This window comes from Paroedura picta, chromosome 4 (assembly GCF_049243985.1).
Source record: "Paroedura picta isolate Pp20150507F chromosome 4, Ppicta_v3.0, whole genome shotgun sequence".
Classification (NCBI taxonomy): Eukaryota; Metazoa; Chordata; class Lepidosauria; order Squamata; family Gekkonidae; genus Paroedura; species Paroedura picta.
In genome coordinates, this window is record NC_135372.1 from 136,793,993 (window position 1) to 136,816,702 (window position 22,710).

Here is a 22,710-nt window from a genome sequence, read left to right on the forward strand (position 1 = left end):
CCTTCCAACTCTATGATTCTATGATTCTATGATTAACCAACATATGTGGAATGGGCTATAGCTGGGGAGTTCTCTGGATTGTGACCTGTAATTTCAATCCATTGACTATTTCAACCAGAAAGTTTGGATTTAAGCCAGCCAAGCCCCTTCCCAGCTACAAGACTGGCCACACGGTAGTGAAGCTTGAGAAAATCCAATGAACGTCAAAAAAAAGAAAAGAAAAAGGGAAGAATATTGTTTATAACATGATTTGTTCTGACACAAAAGGCTTTCCAAAAACAACTTACAATTTTGTTCGGGCTGGTGAAATCTTCCAAAATAGGCTTGAATAGCTACCGGTTGAAGCTCTTTTCTGGAAATATCATTCCTTTCTTCAGAAAACATTTCTCCGCACCAATAGAGTTGAATGAGAGACCGGACTTCTCTTTCCCATGCGGAGAGAACTGTGACTGACCCAAGGTCCCCCCCCCCCCCAGCTGGCTGCCTGTGAATGAACAGGGAAACAAACCTGGTTCTTCAGATTAGAGGCTGCCACTCTAAACCACTACACCAAGCTGGCTCTCTAGTCGCTGGGTTACTTCCTAAGGGGGAAATCAGGCAATGATCAGAACAAGACACTATGGTGTAAACAAGGGTCACAATCCAACAGGCTTGCACAACTCCTATTCAGTTCAATGGAACCTGGCCTCAAAGCACTAAAGGCACAAACTTAAGGCTAAAGAACACTGCTAAAATGGTCACTAAATTTTCATTTGATGCCTCTTCTGGGAAGAAATGGAACAGTAGGCCATATCTGGTGTGGGAGGGAGGGATTTGCTTTTCGTTTTTGCTCACGTTGACATTTCCAGAATACCGAAACCTTTCGTCCATGCCACTTCCTATTCAACATCTCCCAAAAATATTCTTCAGCTGGGGCAGTCTTTACCCGATCTGCTCAAATGAGACAACGACAATCCGTTGGGACAAGAGATTTTCTGCATGGTGAACGTTTTGCTTCGATTGAGTTTTGCAGTCCTGCATCATGCATAGTTTCAACGCTTTTTTAAGAAAGAAAGGGGGGGGGAGATGTAAAAAGCTTCAAGCTATCATTTTTAACGAGCTGACAGTCTCCAGTGGAAAATTACCCATCTCATGTCAAAATTAGTGGGAAATAAGCCAACGTGTTTTTGGGTCCCAGTGATTAGCATGTATTCAATGTTGTGCTTGCGTACAACCATAACTTAGAATCATAGACTCATAGGTGTGGAAGGGGCCAAATAGGCCACCCACACTAACCTGTCATTCAGCATTGCTCAAAAGACCTGCCCAAAAAAATGAAATGGGCTCCATTTCAAGTGACCTCATCTACTCAGATCACATGATCCAGAGAGATTGGGGCCTGTTCTGCACACAATATAGAATACCCTTTTAATGCACTTTAGAAGTAGATTTAACTGTTCTGCACAGGAAAATCCAGCTGCCAAGGCACATTGAAAGTGCATTATCCTTTGTGTGCGGAATGGGCCTGGGAGAGGGTATAATAGAAAACTGGGGAAAGCACAGGGGGCGTTTTACAAGCAAAACTTCCCAGGTCCAATTACTAATCATAGAATCCTAGAGTTGGAAGGGGCCATACAGGTCATCTAGTCCAACCCCCTGCTCAACGCAGGATCAGCCCAAAGCATCCTAAATATTTCCCCATTAAACAGATACCTCATGGCAGGGCTTGAAAATGTGTCTGCTCAAGTTCTCGGAGAGCCAGAATTGACTACTGGGCAGACAGACCTTCTGGTTTGCCTTCAGCTGCATCTGTACCTTTTTGGACTATTGCTACGTGGATAAAGCACCCCTATTGCGATTCGAACGATACAGCAAACAGTGCAGCATCCGAAGACGGACAGACGCACCTTGGTATGATTTTATATGCAGGTGTTATAGCAGCTGGATTGTTTCTATAGCTAGTTCAGAACCCAAGAAGCACATTGCAAACAAAGCCAGTGAGTCATGCTGAGGATAAAGAGAACAATCTAAATTAGTTGCAGTCAATTTTAGGTCAAATTTGCTTCAGTGGACAGTCTTAACTCTCTGGTAGAAATTAGTGGGATGTGTAAGTGCTCCACACTGGCTGGATTGTGTTTGCACATAATGAAAAGGAAATTAGCATTTTTGGGAAACAATCATTAAATGAAGCTGGGCCTCCCAAGTATGGCAAGGAAGTCTGATTCATCCATTATCTAATTGTGTCCCTATTAGTAAAGGCATGTGCCTCTGATTAAGGAACTATGGGATGCAAATCGGCTTTATGAGAGTGAGGCCTTTGGTTGCTTTCAGCAGCTGGAGTGGATCTCAATAAATGTATTCAGCCATTAACAGGGCATTTCCAGAGTCTTAACCCCCATTCAATGGCCTGAAAAGGTTGTGCTTCTCTTTTGGATTGCAACAGAGGTCAACATGGATAGACAGAGAGAGCTGCTCTTCAAGGAAGTGGAATAAGTGTTTCCCCCTTTGTCAGTGTCTATGTTCACCTCTAGATCTAGGGGAGTCAGGTCTTTTGTTGCCTGACAAGGCCTCAAAAGACCAGCAGGGGAGGGAAGAACTTGAGGAGTATAAAAGCATTGTGCTGGCATCGCATCGCTTCTGGGGAAAACAGGAAGTGATGTCATGGGGGTGCTCTAGGGCAGTGGTCCCCAACCTTTCTATCACCGGGGACTGGTCAACGCTTGACAATTTTACTGAGGCCCAGGGGGGTAGTCTTTTGCCGAGGGATGTCGCTGCCGCCTGAGCCCCTGCTCCACTTGCTTTCCCGCTGGCGCCCCTGACTTCCCGCCGCCCACTGAGGGGCGCTGCCAGCAGCAGGTGCGCAGTGCCACGCCAAGGGGAAGCCCCAGCCATGGCGGCCGCTGGAGAGCACCAAAGGTGAGCTGGTGGCAGAGTGGCAGGGCAGCCCCCGAGGCAGCAGCCGGGGAGGAGGACGAGGAGGAGCCGTAGCCTGGTATCGACTGATCCACAGACTGGTACCGGTCCACAGACCAGGAGTTGAGGACTGCTGCTCTAGGGTTTTCTAACAACTGTATGGCTTAACCATAGTGTTTTAGTGAATCCTAGAGCAGGGGTAGTCAAACTGAGGCCCTCCAGATGTCCATGGACTGCAATTCCCAGGAGCCCCTGCCAGCGAATGCCCCTGCCATGGACATCTGGAGGGCCTCAGTTTGACTACCCCTGTCCTAGAGCAACAGTCCTGACATCACTTCTGTAAGTATGATGACTGTAATGGAACCAACCCACTTCTGCCTTGCTTGCAAGCCCTGTTCTGCTTTGCCCACCACCTTTTCTGACTGGTTGCCAACTCCAGGAAGTAAATAAAAGGGGTGGTCTCTCTCTGTCTCTCTCTCTGGGTAATGTACCGCCACCCAGTGATCATAATACAGGGCTGCCAGCTTGAGGACCAGGACTCCTAGCCATCCACTTTATCCCTGAGGCCTCACCACTATGTCTCCCATAGCCCCAACATGTGAGTACCAAGGGGACACTGCAAAGTACATCTCTCCAGAGGAGTACCTGCTAGCCAAGCTCCCTCTCCTGACCCTGGGTATTCCTCCTTGCATTAAGCTAGCATTTCTGAGATGGCAGAGCTCAGTGTGGTCAGGGAACCATGGCCAGCAAATTCATAAAAGAGTTATTAAAATAACAAGGTTCTGAAGCATATTGTTAGCTCGTTGTCAAGCGTTGCAAGAACTCACAACAAGCTTCTTGAATAAAGAAAGCGTTTATTGAGAAGTTAGTTCATACACCTAAGCTAAGAAAGTCAAATCTGCCTGAGGACAGATTTGCCTCCCCTTATCAATAGATTCCTCCCGCCCAAAACTTGAAAGTTCCCAGGGGAGGGGGAAAGGAGGCACCAGGTGCCATAAACCATAGTGTTACAACTCGCACGTCCTTGGTCGTCTCCGGACAAGATAAGATGTTATGGTTACAAAAGGCAGACCCAGCCGGCAGGTTCAAAAGACAAATAATTCACAGCTCCCTGAGATAGCAGGATGCAACAGAACAGTTTCGATTTCAGGCATGCAAGCATAATATATGGGCCTTGGGTTATAAGGCAGCCCCAGGAACAGAATAGAAAAAAGCAAAGCAAACAAATATGGAGAAACTCATGTTAACTCATGGCAGGATCCTGACACTCATGCTCTTCTTCAGTCCCTCTGCTAAAACATCCCCTATCAGATGTTAAATATGGGGTGGGCACCTTTGCTTAAGGACTTCCCCAGTTCTCATGGTGTTGCATCTCACCTGGCAGCCACATGGTCCAAGATGGCTGTTCCCCTCTTCTCCTAAGAGCAAGCTGCTGCTTTGATGGTCAGCAGGCAAAAGAGCCCCCCTTTCCTATGGTCAGCGACAAATATACCCCCTGTCCCCTCCCTCAGGAAACTCCTTTCTCCTTGGGAATTTTGGGAAGAAGAACCCCCTCACCTTCCAGATGCCTGTTTCCTGGTTAGGCCAATTAGCATGGCTTCCCTTCTCTCCACAGCACAAAGGGGGGAAGACCTGTGTGTATTTGGAACAGCAAGCATAGGGGGCATTTTGCCACAGTCACCAACCTCCAGGTGGGCCTGAAGATCTCCTCATAGTACACACCTGAATTCCAGACAACAGAGAACAGTTTCCCCCCCCCCAAGAAAATGGCAGTTTTAGCAGGTGGTCCATCATGCTCCCTCCGTTCCCCAAACTCCACCCTCCACAAAACATCTCCAGAGCCAGCTTGGTATAGTGGTTAGGAGCGTGGACTTATAGAATCATCAAATCATAGAATAATAGAATTGGAAGACGCCTATGGGGTCATCTAGTCCAACCCCCTGCACTATGCAGGACACTCACATCCCAATCGCTCATCCACTGCAACCTGCCACCCCCTTGAGCCTTCACATAATCAGCCTCTCCATCAGATGGCCATCCAGCCTCTGTTTAAAAATGTCCAAAGATGAAGAACCCACCACCTCCCGAGGAAGCCTGTTCCACTGAGAAACCGCTCTGTCAGGAACTTCTTCCTGATACTTAGACGGAACACAGAATCATATCATAGAATCATAGAGTTGGAAGGGACCTCCTGGGTCATCTAGTCCAACCCCCTGCACTATGCAGGACACTCACAACCCTCTCGCTCATCCACTGTCACCTGCCACCCCTTTCAGCCTTCACAGAATCAGCCTCTCCGTCAGATGACTTCTAATCTGGTGAGCCGGGTTTGATTCCGCACTCCCCCACATGCAACCAGCTGGGTGACCTCGGACTCACTGCATCACTGATAATGTCCTGTCTGTCCTTCTGAAGGAGCAGAGTTCGTTCCTGGATGATGGCGGCCATTTCAGAGATCTGCCTGGCCAAGGTGATGATCCCTAGCCCTCGGCCAAAGTGAGTGTCCAGAGTGTTTAGAGGCACAAGGGTTCCATTCCAGTCCAGCAATGAGGTCTGTTGCTAGGGGCAACAGTGCGGTCATGCCGCTCTAGGAATCACCAGAAAACGTATGGTCCAACCAGAGTGTTTCCAGCGACTCCTGGAGCCGTGTGACCTCCCTTCCAGGTTTTCCTCTGAAGCGATGCCAAGCAGTAGCACCAACAGCTCTTTTAAATGAATTCTCTCCTGCCAGCCGATGGAGCGGGATTGCTGGCAGCAGGAGAAACCCTATGTAGGCCAGTGTTTATTCCCCCCCCCCGCCCCCTGTAGACGGGGAATCTGAGGCTGGGAAAGCATGATTTATTGAAGGCCTCCTTGATTTATAGCACTCCATTAGGCTGGATCTTACATATCAAAAGGGGAGGGGATAGGATTGCCAGCCTGCAGGCTGCTATTACAACTTTTCCCCCAAATGACAGGGATCAGTTCATCCGGTGGAAATTCAATTGGGTAGCTGTGTTGAAGTAGCACAATGAAACCAGAGTCCAGGAGCACTTTTAAGACCAACAAAGATTTATTCAAGGCGTGAGCTTTCGAGTGTGAGCCCTCTCCCTCATTTTCGGGGGTTCAATTCCCCACTCCCCCCACATGCAGCCAGCTGGGTGACCTTGGGCTCACCACGGCACTGATAAAACTGTTCTGACCGAGCAGGAATCTCAGGGCTCTCTCAGCCTCACCCACCCCATAGGGTGTCTGTTGTGGGGAGAGGAAAGGGAAGGGGACTGTAAGCCGCTTTGAGCCTCCTTCAGGTAGGGAAAAGCGGCATATAAGAACCAACTCTTTGTCTTCTTCTTCTTCACCTGAGAAAACCCCAAGCAAAGTCCTTAGTCATAGGATTTTATACAGGAGGGCTGACAACCAGAATTAGACAACACACTGCTAGGTGCGAATCACAATTCCAAAGCCCCTAAAGCGTTTTTGGATGACAAAGCAAAAAATGGAATCATAGAAATCTAACCGTTTCTCAAAAACACCTTTTCTGACACCCACTGTTCCCTACAAGAAGAGTGGGGTTTTATACCTCACTTTTCTCTGCCTGAAGGAGTCTCAAAGTGGCTTTACAATCTCCTTCCCTTTCCTCTCCCTATAACAGACACCCTGTGAGGGAGTCGAAGCTGAGAGAGCTCTGCCAGGATTGCTTGATCAGAACAGCACTATCAGGGCTGCGACAAGCCCAAGGTCACCCTCCTGGTTGCATGTGGAGGAGCAGGGAAACAAACCCGGCTTGCCAGATCAGAAGCCGCTGCTCTTAACCACGGCACCAAGCTGGTAGCAGGGAAATTTGGTAATCTATATATTGACACAACTGGGATAATTTTAGATGATGGGTACGGTTAATGTGGTAGTCGAGCTCCATGTGGAGCCTTGAGGTCTCCCAGAAGGACAATGGATTTTCTAGAGTATGCAGATCAGTTCCTTAGGAGAAAATTCAGGGCAGACTCTGTGCAGTGACCGGTAAGTGGTGGGAGGGTTGTGGTGGGGCCAGCCTAGGAGAAATAATTGATAAAGAAAATATTTATTGGAAAGTCTGACCAAAGAGTTCCTGGCAATTCCTAGAGCTACCCAGGAGTGTCAAGGGTAGCTCTAGCAGTCACCAGAACTTCTATGGTAAGACTACTGTGGAATTTTTGACAATTGCTAGAACTACACTGGTCATTTTTAGGCAGGGTTGGTTTATCCATGTAGCACATGCTACCAGGGTCCCCGCACAGTGCCTTCCACCCCATGGATCAAATTCATAGAGTACATCCTCCCTCTTTTTGCTCTTTAAGCCACTTGGACTGATCCCCTCTTCCATTGTGCGGTGCCCTAGTCGGGTTGCTCCCACCATAATTGTACTCGGCTAGCCCCCCCCCCCCAATCCTCAAACTTGTTCTGGTGCTACAGGCTCCAGGAATCCTTAAACCACTCCCGCTTCTGGGTAGGTCTAGGAATCACCAGGAACTCCATGGTCAGAACTTCTTGTAAGTAGCAAAGGCCTTATTTTTCTTCTTAATTTTTTCCCTAGTTTCCAGCTGCTGATCAACTGAGCCTCAATTGGCAAGGAGTAAAATTGGCTGGAGACTTCCAGTCCTGCTTTAAGTGGACAACTAGGAACCCTAATTCTGTGAAAAGGGGGGAAATCACAGCTCAGCATAGGTACAGGCTGTCTATGGAAGTGGTGAGTGTCAAGTCTATGGGTTCGGATGCAGTTTCTTCAAAACAATCAGCCCTTTACTGAACTCCAGCAAGAAATACCAAATAGCAAACTACAGAACCCCTTGTATACAATTCAGACAGCCCACCAAGTAACCAGATTGGCCCTTAATGGAGCCCAACAATGGATCCATTGGAAGAGTATCAATATTGCCAGTGATTGGCTATTTGACAATCCTACATTTGCATGTGACTTCAAGCCAGTAACAATGCCCATGTGCATGACAGTGGTGGTCTTCAAGCAGCAGCTGGACAGACCCTACTCCTGGATATTCTAGGCTGATCCTCCATTGAGCAGGGGGTGGGACTAGACGGCGTGCATGGCCTCTTCCAACTCTATGGTTCTATGATCAGTTCTACATTATATGACATTGAAGCCCTTCCCTTCCCCCAACCTCACCCTGCCCAACTTCCAACCCCAAATCGCCAGGCATGTCCCAACCTGGAACAGCCAATGCTAACAAGGCATCACAGATATTAATAGTAGGCAACCATGGTAGTGTCAACAAAGTCTCAATAGCAGGCAAATTGGGGAGCAGTCCTAGGGCAACAATGGGTGAGAGACTGACCTACGGGTGACATAATGCTGCCACTTCCAGCCAGCAGTCATCTTGCCAGCCTCCAGATGGGGCCTTGATATCTCCCAGAATTATAATAAACTAGTAGTAAAGCCCGTTGCATTCAGGAATACAAGGGGCAGCTCTCACACAGCAGTGATCTGCAGCCTCCAAGCCACACATGGAAGTAGAAGGAGGAGAGGGTGGTCAGGGGTGGGGGACAGAAGTCGATTGGCTGGCAGCTGGACAGACAGGCCAGCCAATTGGAGGAGGAGGCACTCAGGGGCGGAATAACCACCGTCAGTGGACGTTAAGCACTGAGTGGCACTTAAGCCATGAGACACGCTCCTCCTCCAAGCCCTTGCCAGAAATATTAGGTGGAACAGATCTCCAGACAATAGAGATTGGTTCCCCTGGAGAAAATGGCTGCTTTGGTGGATGGACCCTTTGGGACGGTAGCCTGCTGGAGTCCCTCCCCTTCCCCCACCCCCATGGGTGACAGTCAAATGATTAAATTCACTGTTCTGGTATCAGCATCGCTGTCCTGTTTCCTGAAGGTCACGGGACCCAGCATCTAACCTTGGCTGGAAAAGAACAGGGTGCTTGTTCTATTGGCCTTCCTCTCTCTCTCCCACTCAATCTTGTAAAACACAGTGAAATGTCACCGATAAGATACAGTTTGATGGGGCTCCATTTGGCGGCTGCTTGCAGGGTAATTAGCTGCGATCCCTTCCGTCGGTGCATTTAGTGGGGGAAGATCTTTCCATCTTTATTACTCACTCTCGGTAGCAAGAAGGCAATCTTCTCCTTTGTGCCTCACCCCACCAGCATACGTGCCTTGCTGAAAGAGCTGAGCGCCTCAGCCTTTGACAGCAGCAATTGCTCCACGTCAGCCTGACTTGAGATGTGGGCCAGCAGGAGGGGAGGCATTCCTCTCTCAAAACAGGGAGTCATGCTGCGGCCGTGGCCTGACCAGAGAACAACGCTTAAGATGAGCCACATTGCATGATCCAGGGACTTGCCAGTTGCTGCTAAGGCAAAGAAGCCAGCCGGGTGCCTGGAGAGCTGTGTGCAGTTCTGGAGGCCTCGCTTCCAAAAGGACGTGGACAAAATGGAGAGGGAGCAGAGGAGAGTGACGAGAATGATCTGGGGCCTGGCGACCAAGCCCTTTGAGGAAAGCCTGAGCCTTGGATGGGGAGCCCTGAATTGGGGATGTTCAGCCTGGAGAATAAGAGGTTGAGAGGGGACATGATGGCTCTCTTGAAGGATTTGAAAGGTTGTCACTTGGAGGAGGGCAGGGAAAGGTTCCTGTTGGCAGCCGATGACCTGCAGTAGTGGGCTTAGAATGGTACCAGCTAGATATCAGGGGGGGAAATTTCACAGTCAGAGTAGTCCAGCAGTGGAATTGGCTACCTAAGGTGGTAGGGAGCTCCCCCTCACTGGTGGTCTTCAAGCAGCAGCTAGATCTCTTGGATGTGTTAGGCTGATCTTGCACTGAGCAGAGGGTGGGACTAGATCCGCCTTTCTCAGCTTTTTTTACCACTGAGAAACCCCAAACATTCTTCAGGCTTCAAGAAACCCCAGAAGTAGCAGGTTTGTGCAGAATATGGTTGGGAAGCAGAGCTGTGGACATAACCCCAGGGGTACCTAATAGGCTCAAGTACTATATCGCAGGAGTAGTCAACCTGTGATCCTCCAGATGTCCATGGACTACAATTCCCATGAGCCCCTGCCAGCAAACGCTGGCAGGGGCTCATGGGAATTGTAGTCCACCGACATCTGGAGGACCACATGTTGACTACCCCTGCTAAATCGTATGAGGATCATCCAGTTTGGAGACTCCGTTTTTTTCATAAACCCCAGTTTTTGATGACCATGTGTGAAGCTGCTCCCCCTTCTTCATTCTCCCAGTTCACTCATTCGCTAGTTCACTCAGCCTCACATTTCTCTTTCCACCACTGCGAAGGAAGAAAATGATACTCCCACACACATATTTCCTGCTGCGCTAATTCAGAAGCATGCAGTGGTAGTTGGTCGCTTTGAGTATCAATGGGGTATCTCAAGTAGTTCTGGCCCAGTGTCTGCCAAGCAGATGAAAGCCCACTTCCCATGATGCAGTGGCTTTCTTAGGAGGATGTGGCCATCCCCAGAACTAGCCTTCAAGAGCTCTGAAGCCGCATAATTGAGAGCGCATGCCGAGCCATGCGCCGATGTTCTCTGCATTCGACTCGCTCGCTAGCCATTGATCCCAGCCTGTGCCAGCTTCTCCAGAAACGACGACAAGAAGAAAACAGAGCCTTGGAATCCGTACGTGGACCTCTAAAACTTTGCTTGCTTTTGAAGCAATGGTGTTTCACGCTCTGTCCAGGAACACCCTTGTGCAGTAATGAGGGAGAGGACTCCTTCTTTTGCTGTGACACGGCTGGAAAGACACCATCTCCAAAGGGCTGTTGATTCTTGAAACAGCTCTCGCCTCTCTCTGGTCGTTTTGTGGGAAGCCCAGCCTGTAACGAGGAAGATAAAACGAACGGGCCTGGAACAGAGGACTCCTGGCGGCCATGTTTCATCTTCCCACACAACTTGGGGAGGTGGTTTGAAATCCATCCACCTGGACTCGTGGGCCCTTTGCTAGCATTTGAAGTCCGTCCATCCCACCCCCCTCCATTCTTTGGGAGTTGGCTGCCCCCACCTGGAGCTGGAAGCGAGACCCAAACAGGCCTATGTTTTCTGAGTTAATTTGATGCCACGACAAAGGAATTGCTTTCCCCTCCATGAAATCAGAAATGAGGAACAAAAGAGGGACAGAGGGACAGAAAAATTGCTCTCCGAGGACGTAGTCAGATCTTGCCTTGAGCCAAACTGTCTTCCTTTTAGTTTCTTCTTTTAAAAAATTATGACTCAATTTGCACAAAGCCAGACTTTAACAAAACATAACAAACAACGGGAGAAACTCCCCAAAGGCAAATGGGCAGTCTTTCTCAAATGGATTAAAGTTCAGGGGCTAAGAGATTACTCTGGTTTTAGGGTTGCCAACTTCCAGGGAATAGCTGGAGATCTCCCAGAATTACCACGGGTCTCCAGCTGCCAAAGATCAGTTCCCCTGGGGAAAAAAGCTACTTTGGAAGATGATCCCTTTGACGTTACACACCAAGTCCCTCTCCGTCACAAATTCCACCCTCCCTAAGGTTCCCTCTCTTACGAAGTTGTCTCCCTCTTCGCAATAGAACGATTTCATTCTTTTAAGCAGCTCGGTGCTTTGCTCTCCTTGCGTGTGTAAACTCTGCCCACACTTCTGTGACTCAGTGTTCGCTTCCTCGGATGCAGCTGGGATACAGATGCAGCATCGGTAATGAGAAAGGATGATGTCGCCACATGCTGCGAATCTCACCTAAGCCAATCACGCCTACAATTGTCACTCCCTTGCTAATGTCATTCAGCAGCCGAAATCACTCTACTTTCCAAGAGGATAAGTGAAGAGTTCTACAATTGGGTCACAAAAATGAGAAGTATGCATGCTAGACGGAAGATGAACTTCTGGTTAGCAGGGTGTGGGAACCGCATCTCGGGATCCTTGAGGACTGTAAGCTAAATATGAGCAGACAGCGTCATACAGAGGTAAAGAAAGCGAATGCAGTCTTGGGCTGTATCAACATCAAAATCACAAGATGTCCTTGCTGTGTGCCACGCTGGTCAGTCCGCACCAGGAGTCCTGTGTGCCATTCTGGAGGCCTCACTTCAAAAAGGAGATGGACAAAATTGAGAAGATGCAGAGGAGAGTGACGAGGAGGACTGGGGGCATGAGGACCAAGCCCTAGGAGGAAAGACTTGGGAATATTCAGGCTATAGAAGAGGAGGTTGAGAGGGGACATGATTGCTGCCTTTAAGTATCTGAAGAGGAAAGGGAAGGCGATTGGAAGCTGCTTTGAGACTCCTTCGGGTAGAGAAAAGCGGCATATAAGAACCAACTCTTCTTCTTCTTCAGTAATATCAGGGCTCTCTCAGCCTCACCTATTTCACGGGGTGTCTGTTGTGGGGAGAGGAAAGGGAAGGTGAATGAAAGCTGCTTTGAGACTCCTTCGGGTAGAGAAAACCAACTCTTCTTCTGAAAGGTTGTCACTTGGAGGAGAGCAGGGAAAGGTTCCTGTTGGCAGCAGAGGACAGGAGCGGCAGAATTACATGCAGAACAGTATCTAAGGAGGTAGTGAGCTCCCTGTCACTTGTGGTCTTTATGAAGCAGCTGAACAGATACTCTATGATTCTCTGGAGGACAAACAGTTTTGTATTCTAGCTGTATCTGAAGAAGTGAGCAGCCACTCATAGAATCATAGAATCACAGAATCATAGAGTTGGAAGGGGCCATACAGGCCATCTAGTCCAACCCCCTGCTCAACGCAGGATCAGCCCTAAGCATCCTAAAGCACAAAAGCTCATCCCCTGCCTCATATGTGGTTTAAGGTGTTACAGAATGCTTGTTCTTTTCTGAGTTCTAGACACCCTTAAGTCTTTAATTTCCCTTAAGGACAGAGACTTGATTCGGATCAGGACTTCTCTGCTGAAACATTGTTGTGCAGATAAAAAACGGAGTTGTGGACACTCCATATCCCTAAGAATAAAGAACCAGCAATTAAACATGCGGGGGGATTGACCAATAAATCTGCAGTTTTGAGCTTTCCAAGTTGGGAACTAATTTTCATTGGAATCAGCAAAGACTTTTAATCAACATGGGTAGGACGGGGGAAGGGCTGTAAATCATAAATAACTCAAAGGTTAACCTTTTCAGCTCAATTTTTTTTTTAAAAAAATGGCTGTACACCAATTATACAATTTCCAGACATTTGACAGATGTCTCTTCTTCTGCAGGCAGCAGTAATGGAATAATAAAGAGTTTTCACTTTCCTAATTAGTCTTTGCTTCTTTAATAGGAAGTTGCCACTGCAACTCACTCACTCACTCTCTCTCTCTCCCTGGCAATCATTGTATCAAAAAGTCTATATTAGACAGAGAGTCCTGTCAATATCTCCGTTACCATGTACCAGAGAAGGAGACTGGGCCAAAACAAAAAGATTCTACCTGAGAGCTCCGTGGCTGAATTATGGGGTAAAACAAAAGTAGTTTTTTCAGCTAATTTTCCTTCTGCGATCCGTTGGTCTACCAGTCCTAGAAGAAGAGAGGTAGATGAAAGGTCTGGAAGAGAGGATTCCATATGCACATCAATACACATGAAGCTGATACTGAATCAGAAACCGGTCCATCAAGGTTAGAATTGTCTACTCTGACAGGCAGTAGTTCTCCAGGGTTTTGAGCAGAGGTCTTTTACATCAGGGGTGGTCAACCTGTGGTCCTCCAGATGTCCATGGACTACAATTCCCATGAGCCCCTGCCAGCGTTTGCTGGCAGGGGCTCATGGGAATTGTTGTCCATGGACATCTGGAGGGCCACAGGTTGATTACCCCTGTTTTACATCACCTACCGCATGGTCCTTTTAACTGGAAATGCTAAGGATTGAACCTGGGACCTTCTGCAATCAAGGCAGACTCTCTCCCACTGAACTACAGCCCCTCCCTCTGAGGAGAAGGTGCTTTCTACTGAGTGAGGCCGGATGATCAGTATTGTCTGCTCTGACTGGCAGCAGCTCTCCAGGATCTCAAAGCCTTTCACACCACCTGCCACTGGAACTTTTTTATCTGGAAATGCCAAGGTTTGAACCTGAGACCTTTGGTATGCCAAGCAGGGGCTCCGCCTCTCAATTTTGCATCTACATTTAAAGATGGAAAGCTCTGCATGGGGTACTGATTAGGGGCGGCGGATTCTAATCTGGTGAGCCGGGTTTGATTCCCCGCTCCTCCACATGCAGCCAGCTGGGTGACCTTGGGCTCCTCACAGCCCTGATAGTGCTGTTCTCACAGAGCAGTTTCTCTCAGAGCTCTCTCAACCCCACCTGCCTCACAGGGTATCGGTTGTGGGGAGAGGAAAAGGAAGGTGATTGTAAGCCGCTTTGAGTCTCCTGGGAGAGAAAAGTGGCATATAAAAACCAACTCTTCTTCTTCTGCATGGCACCAATGTAAATTGAAGCAGCACAGTCCTGTTATTTGCAGAAAAGAGCAGAACATCTTTCTTTCTTCTCACATTTCTTTTCTGCCCTCCCTCAGGGGGCTCATGGCAGTTCACAACAGGAATAAAATGGCATGTGAAAATAGAATGCAACAATAAGAACTTAAGTTAAACAGTTTGAACTTATTAAAAACAGATCCATAATTTGCCTAGTCTTTTCTGTTATATGGGAATGAGCAGGAGAGGGACAGGGAGGCCAGCAGAGTTCAAAAATTATTTCAGGCCTCACCCATAAGCCCAGCAGAACAGCCTCCTCTTACAAGCCCCACAGAACCCTTCAAGAGCTCTGATCTCATTTGGAAAAGTGTTCAACCAGGCCAGGGGCAGGGCCGGAAAAGGGCTTATTTGATACCAGAAACATGATGTGTTTCATCCCTGAGAACACAGAAATTTCTAGTTGTAAAAGCCTGTTTTCAAGAGAGCACAGAACCGCACTGTAGGAAAATAGATGCCGATGTTCAAACCTAGCACTGCAGGTCTTTCCTGTGAATAGAAAGAGAACATTTATCTGGCTTATTTCCACAGTAACTACTAGCAGGCAGCAACAAGGCAGATAAGAACAAAAAGGGCCATCGGAAAGAGAGCAATCAACCTTGATTTGTCCATGAACAGGAGATTTGGTACCAGAAACACAATGCGTTTGTTATTGCAACAAACTTTGGTTCTGGAGGAGATTGCAAGCTATTCTTGACTTTTTTCATTAAAGAGAGTTCAGAAGATGTTTCTTCTATTTAACCCTTGCCCTCACAGGATTGAGAGAATATTTGGGGAGAAACAGGACCGATAAGAAGGACCTATCAAAGAGCTTCAGTGCTGTCTAAGGAAACATGAGCGTGTTGCTCACCACCACGAGGAATGCGCCAGCCATTTAGTAACTCTTACACGGCACCTGCCAGATAACCATAGAAGAGGTAAGATAACTATGATGGACAGGAGGTTGTGTTGTCCCTGAAGGGGGAAATAGCCATTTAGCTGTTTCATCCCCAAGAGAATGCTGCTCCATCATCCAATAATCTGTCCATGAGAACCAGCTTGATGTAGCAGTTATGAGGGGTGGCCTCTGATCTGGAGAACTGGATTTGATTCCCCACTCTTCCTCCATCTGTAGCCAGCTGAGCCAGTCACAGTTCTCTCAGAGCTCTCTCAGCCCCACCTGCCCCGCAGGGTGTCTGTTGTGTGGAGAGGAAGAGGAGGTGATTGTAAGCTGCATTGAGACACATGAGGCCTGTTGGGTGACCTTGGGCCAGTCACAGTTCTCTCAGAGCTCTCTCATACCCACCCACCTCACAGGGTGTCTGTTGTGGGGAGAGGAAGGGTAGGCAATTGCAAGCCAGTTTGAGACACCTTCGGGTAGGAAAAGGAAGGGTATAAAAAAATCTCTTCTTCTTCCCAGCTGGAAATCTTAAAAGAACCAAGTGTATGCTGGGAATAATTCTTCAGAGGAAGTGATATTATAATAAAATGTTTGGAAAGAGACAAAAGTTCCACTTCACCAAGACATGCAGTTGAAAGCAATTTGAGTATGCATTCATGTCATTTGTTTAAGTAAATGATTGTTACACAGTTTTAATTATTATTTTTGTATAATTATTAATTATATACTTTTGTATATTTTTAAGAATTTGATGTTCCTTGATAAAGCCATGCAATGAAACATGTTGGGATTGCTTATTAGAGAATTAATTGAAGATTGAAGACTCTCTGAATGTCTATTCACTACACTGGGATAATTTGCGATCCCATATTGGGGTCCCAGTGAGTTATTGCTTGTTCCTTATTTGGTCTTTCATACCTAAAGGTAAAGGTATCCCCTGTGCAAGCACCAGGTCATGTCTGACCCTTGGGGTGACGCCCCCTAGCGTTTCCTTGGAAGACTCAATATGGGGTGGTTTGCCAGTGCCTTCCCCAGTCATTACCATTTACCCCCCAGCAAGCTGGGTACTCATTTTACTGACCTCAGAAGGATGGAAGGCTGAGTCAACCTTGAGCCGGCTGCTGGGATTGAACTCCCAACCTCATGGACAGACAGCTTCAGACAGCATTTCTGCTGTCTTACCACTCTGTGCCACAAAAGGCTCTTCTTTCACTCCTATCCCTCCTTTATGTTTGATCCTGCACTGAGCAAGAGGTTGGACTAGATGGCTTGTATGGTCCCTTTCAACCCTATGATTCTATGACTTGAAATGCAGTTCCATTCAGCAACGGCTTCCATTTCATATTCCTTCACTCTTCCCTGGCCACTTCCTCCGCTCTGTAATTAATTACTTTTTGTTCTCTCCTGATGCCGGGTGTCGCTAATGGATCCTTATTCAGTTCCTTTGCCCTTGAGGGGAGAGAAGCATTCATTGCTCCTTGTAGCTTTGGCACATAAAAACAATTCTTTCATTTGTCTGTGCGCGTGTGTGTGTTGTTTTCGTTATCATAATCGTGCGATTACGAAACCGTGGCCATGAAAAAAAACAGCGAGCACCCTTTGCTGCTAGGGAGAAAGCAGACTTTCTAAACTTTTTTGATATGGAGGAGATTATGATGATTTGGTTCTTATATGCTGCTTTTCTTTACCCGGCTTGCTAGATTAGATGTCTCAAAGCTGCTCAAAGCCTTCCTTTTCCTCTCCCCACAACAGACATCCTAAGACACCTCCCTAAGGAGGTGGTGAGCTCCCCTTTACTCGTGATCTTTAAGCAGCGGCTGGACAGATACTGATCCTGGATGCTTTAGGTTGACCCTGCATTGAGGGTTGGACTAGATGACCTGTATGGCCCCTTCCAACTGTATGGTTCTATGATTCTATCCTGGTCTGGAACCGTAGAATCATAGAGTTGGAATTGACCTCATGGGTCATCTAGTCCAACCCCCTGCACTATGCAGGACACCCACAACCCTATCATTGACACTGTAACCTGCCACCCCCTTGAACCTTCACAGAATCAGCCTCTCTGTCAGATGGCTATCCAGCCTCTGTTTAAAAATTCCCAAAGATGGAGAACCCATCACCTCCCAAGGAAGCCTGTTCCACTGAGAAACCATTCTAACTGTCAAGAACTTCTTCCGGATGTTTAGACAGACTTTCTTTTGAATTAATTTCATCCCATTGATTCTGGTCCATCTCTCCAGGGCAAGAGAGAACAACTCTGCTCCATCCTCTATATGGCACCCTTTTAAATACTTGAAGATGGTTACCAGATCCCCTCTCAGCCATCTCCTCTCCAGGCTAAACAGACCAAGCTCCCCCAACCTTTCTTCATACAACTTGGTCTCCAAACCCCCTCACCATCTTTGTTGCCCTCCTCTGGACACGCTCCAGTTTGTGTACAGATTCTGGTACCCTGGAACTATAATAAAACAAAAACTGGAGTTCTGAATATCTTACCATGGCTCTTCTAGAAAATGCAGGTCTCAACCCAGGATGACTTCGCAGTGGGAGGTAAGTAGCCCTGCCAACCTACCTTCCATCATCTGTCACTGGATAAGCGAACTTGGTCCTGTCTTGGAGTCAATTCCTCCACCCCCAGCAGGATTTCTCATGCAAGATCCGTCAACAGGACCTTCAAGCGGCTGCGAACCTGAGCTTCAGAAGAGAGAGAAAGTAAGTCAGCAGGACACGTTAACGTTTCCTTCAAGATCTCCTGGCAAGCTGTTGGGAGTTGATGCTACCTCCTTCCGTTACATTCTGGCCCCGTTTTCTGAAAGAGAAGCCATTGACGTGATTGATGCTGCGCTGTCCAGACTGACACTTTAGGAACTTTAGGAGTGTCAGTTCTCAGCTGGAGAAAGTTATTTTACTCGCAAGGCGATAAGTCAAAAGAACTCCGGGAGGCATCGGGCAGTAGGAAGGTTAGGAAGCCGTCTGTCGTGGACCGAATGGATGGGGAATGCCAACCTAGCTCTTGATAGATCGTTGCTTCTGAAGAACAGCATGGCCACCCAGCAATACATCTCCAAAGAGCAAGGAGAAACTGATAATGGCTTTGACTCGGTTCATACGCTGCCATAATTAATCCTGGCTAACGGACATGCAATAAAGTCTGGCTTTTAAAATGCATATGCAATGGCCACGGACCACTTTGTGTTTCGGAATAGGGGCTAAAATACATTTCCAAAGGTTGACGGCACTTCGGTGCCACTTAGGTTAAGCGGCAGAAACGGCATCCTGTTTCCTCCCCTTTTATCTCCCTGCAGTTCTAATGCTGACAACCCGCCCAGAATAACCCTTAACCCTTTCCTCTTGGGTAGTTTTCCATGGCACCTGGACCCAAGCTCATTTCGCCCTTCAGACGTTGGCTTCCACAACTGCATTTAAACAAACAAAATATTTTCCTGGCTTTTGCCCAATGGAATGAACTGTCTTAGAGAACAACTTTAGGATGCTTAGGGCTAAGCCTGCGTTGAGCAGGGGGTTGGGCTAGATGGCCTGTATGGCCCCTTCCAACTCTATGATTCTATGATTCTAGTTTCTCAGGGCCTGTAAGATGACACTCTTCCGCCAGGCCTGCAGTTGAGTCCAGGGAGATATTAACACACTATAAGTGGGTTTGACACAATGTAAAGTGGGTGGGAAGAAGGGATTGTGTCTGAGCTCAGCTCTTTTGACCCTTTCTTGCATGCCCAGGGAATTGCCGATCACCACTTTGGGGTTGGGAGGTGAATTTCCTCCTGGTCAGGCTAACCAGGGATTCTGGTTTCATGGGGGAGGGGCATCATCTGGACATGGAATTGGGATCACTGGTGGACAGGTAGTTGTGAATTTCCTGCATCCTGCAGGGAGTTGGCCCTTCACAGGAACTGGCTGGCCACTGTGTGAGACAGGATGCTAGCCTGGCCTAGATGGACCACTGGTCTGATCCAGCAGGGCTCTTATGAAGGCCTCGGTCTCTGTGCCCTCTGGTTGGCCCCTGTGTGAGACAGGATGCTGGACTAGATGGAACCCTGGTCTGATCCAGCAGGGCTCTTCTGATGTTCTCATGAAGGCCTCAGCCTCTCTGCCCTGTTGTTGGCCCTCCAGAGGAACTGGTTGGCCCCTGTGTGAGACAGGATGCTGGCCTAGAGGGACCACTGGTCTGATACAGCTCTTCTAATCTTATGAAGGCCTCGGACTCTATGTCCTGTTGTGGGACCTCTAGAGGAACTGGTTGGGCCCTGTGTGAGATAGGATGCTGGACTAGATTGATCATGGGTTTGATCCAGCAGAGCTCTACTTAGATTCTTATTCCATATTTTCTTATGCGTGTTGCTATTTTTCCAGTCTTGCTAAAATGGCAGTAATAATAATAACATATATAACAACATACATAAAAAACAATAAAATAACAATAATGGACATATTAACATTCTACAGACTAGTTCAAAACTGTGTCTAATTTCCCTCTAATTATATGGATTATTATATTTATTCTTAATAACTGAAACCTTTTCGAAAGATATATTTATAACCCCATATCTTGTAGAATTTAATGATTTCATACATTGGTCCCTGTCCTTTAAAAATAAATTAATCTACGATTCATTAATTTTAAAATGGCAACGGCCAATCATATTTGGTTCGCTAGCATGCTGCAAAACTCACCTGCATACCTGCTTGCTACCTGACTAACGTATAACATGGAAAGGAACTGATTGTGACAGAAGTCCTGAAGCTTTAAGTGTATTTTTCTCTCAAAGGAAGCTGGCTGTGTGAAAGGATGAAAAAGATATGAATACATTTGAAATTAAAGATTGAAGTTCAAGGAATAGCTGTAGAGCAATAATAAATATTTAACTTGCAAGCACATCATCAAAGTGGGTTCTCCTGGCATTACATCAGGTGTCCTTGTAAGATACATGCCACCAAGAAGAAAGAACCATCACAGAACAACTAAACATCATTTCCGCACGGCAGTATCTTCGACCCAGGAGACATAGGACAAGAGTGACATGAAATGTACATTACTTCCCACTCCTGTGGTCCCATCAATTTGATTTTTATCCTGTCCCTGAACTCTGGTTGTCCTACATTCCTTCTGAAACTGAGAGCAAGCAAGAGAGAGAGAGAGAGAGAGAGAGAGAGAGAGAGAGAGAGAGAGAGAGTACACACATTGCCTACGGGGCTTCTTGGACTTCTATGGCTACCATTATTCGGTACCTTGATCACTGGGAAAATATGGATTATGACCAGCTAAGATAGGATCTTAAGAATTTGACATTTCATATTTTTAATGGAATATCCCTGTTTCTGGCTCTCATGGTTATGGCCAACACCCAGAGCTTACATTGGCTGCTTATACAAGATATGTACAAGCTAGGAAGAAGAAGAAGAAGAAGAAGAAGAAGAAGAAGAAGAAGAAGAAGAAGAAGAAGAAGAAGAAGAAGAAGAAGAAGAAGAAGAAGAAGAAGAAGAAGAAGAAGAAGAAGAAGAAGAAGAAGAAGAAGAAGAAGAAGAAGAAGAGTTGGAATAGGAGTTGGGTTTTATACCTGAGGAAACTAGGGCAGGTTTCATCTGGATGAATGAGGTTCTCCATATTAGAGTCTACTGTTCTTAATCTTTATGCCTCACTGATTTTCATGAGGGTTTTTATAGGTCTTCTTCTCTTTTTTTATAATCTTACTCTCTATCCCACCAAGGTGGAATTCACTCAGTCAATTCATTCAATCAATCAGAGAACATCGGTAGCCTGGGGCCAATTCAGGTCAGCAAAACAGCACAATGAGGGAAGGTTTAAGCCTCTGTCCCCACAAGCTATGGTTCCCTTCCAAATCCGGGCCTTGCAGAACTGAGACTCAAGTTCCAAGCACATGTCCGCTCAGAGTGCATCTGCACCAGAACTCATGGCAGACGCATGTGAATTGCCCCTCCAAATATATGCTGCCCTGCCAATGCACCAGACAAGAGTTTTTTTCCATTCACACGCTGCCATGATTTGTTCGTATCCTAAAAGATATGCACACCAAGATCTCTTGTGGGTGTGTGTGTCTTTCCCAGAAACAACTAGACCTCGGGGTCAAAGAGTTCACTTTTGTTTATATTTTTAACATAACGCTGCAGAAAGTCTGGTGGAGGTTACATCATTTCTTTACAAGTGAAACTTCTGGCTTGCTTCCCCAGTCCTTTGTTGCAAATTGACTCTTTTCAGCCAGCTTTTAAGCAGCTCTTCTCCACGGCTCCACACAGCAAGGCACTCACTGAACTCCCTAACTGCTGCCTTCAAGTCCCTTAATGGCTATTTTCAAGTCTTACTTAAATGGGGTTGATTGCCCAGTGTGCCAAAGCTCAATGAAGGACGCGACGGGGAGATTTGAGAAGTAGACCTAACTTTATTGTAATAAGGGGGACTTGGAGGTTTTTAAATAGATTTTTTTACTCGAAACAGCTTCATTTTTTATTTGCTACACCTTTTGCTCGGTTAGGGACTTTTTCCGTTCTGCTTTTGCCACCTCCTGATTCTTATATCAGCTTGTTGTGCGCATTGACTAAAAATAACTTGCTGTGCTGACACTTGTTTGCTCTCACAATATATGATTGTATAATGACAAATATTGTGCTTTTATAAAAACGGTGTTCGCCTTGCTAGCTTGTCCTTCATGACTGTCCTTCTCCCTAACAATCTGCTAGCTCCTTTCTGTCACTCTGAGGGAGGGGAAAACCCTCATCTGTCTGTCACAGATATTTACAGCAGCCTCCCATCCTTTATCATGGCCCACAGGCCATTCAGAAAGCACTATTGTAAAGTTCTTTTGCATCACCTACCATGTGATCTGCTGAACTTGGGACCTTCTGCATCCAAAGACCCTCTTGGGACCCCCTGCATCCCCTGGAGTTAAGCTGCAACTTGATTACTTCGTCTCTCCCGCCACTTCCCGGTAGGGGTAGAGATAGGGGTTGGGGATAGAGCAGGGGGTTCTGCCATGTTGTTGGGTTGTTGGTCTACCGTATTTGTATTTCTGTCCATTTTAATAGGGTTTTAATGGGGGGGGGTTTAAATGGACATCTGTAACCCGCCATGAGTCTACTTGGGAGTGGCGGATAATAATAATAATAATAATAATAATAATAATAATAATAATAATAATAATAATAATAATAATAATAATAATAATAATAATAATAATAATCTCTGCTGCTGAGCCATGGCCCCTCCCAGCCTAATCTAACTCATATAAATCTAGCGAGAGTCCAACTATAATAGCATATGTGGAACACGTGCCTGCTGTAGGACTCCATGGTCCTGGCCACCTCCCTCCCTCTGTCTCTCTCTCTCACACACACACTCACATGCACACACTCACACGCTCCTTCCCCTTTCCCTCTTGCCTCTCTTACTCACCCCTCCTTCCTGGTCCCTCCCCCTTCCCGGTCCCTCCCCCTTCCCCTTCCTTACCTGTCACAGCAGGAAATCTATGTCCATCCATCAGTGGCATGCCAGAGCTCCAAGTCCCTGGG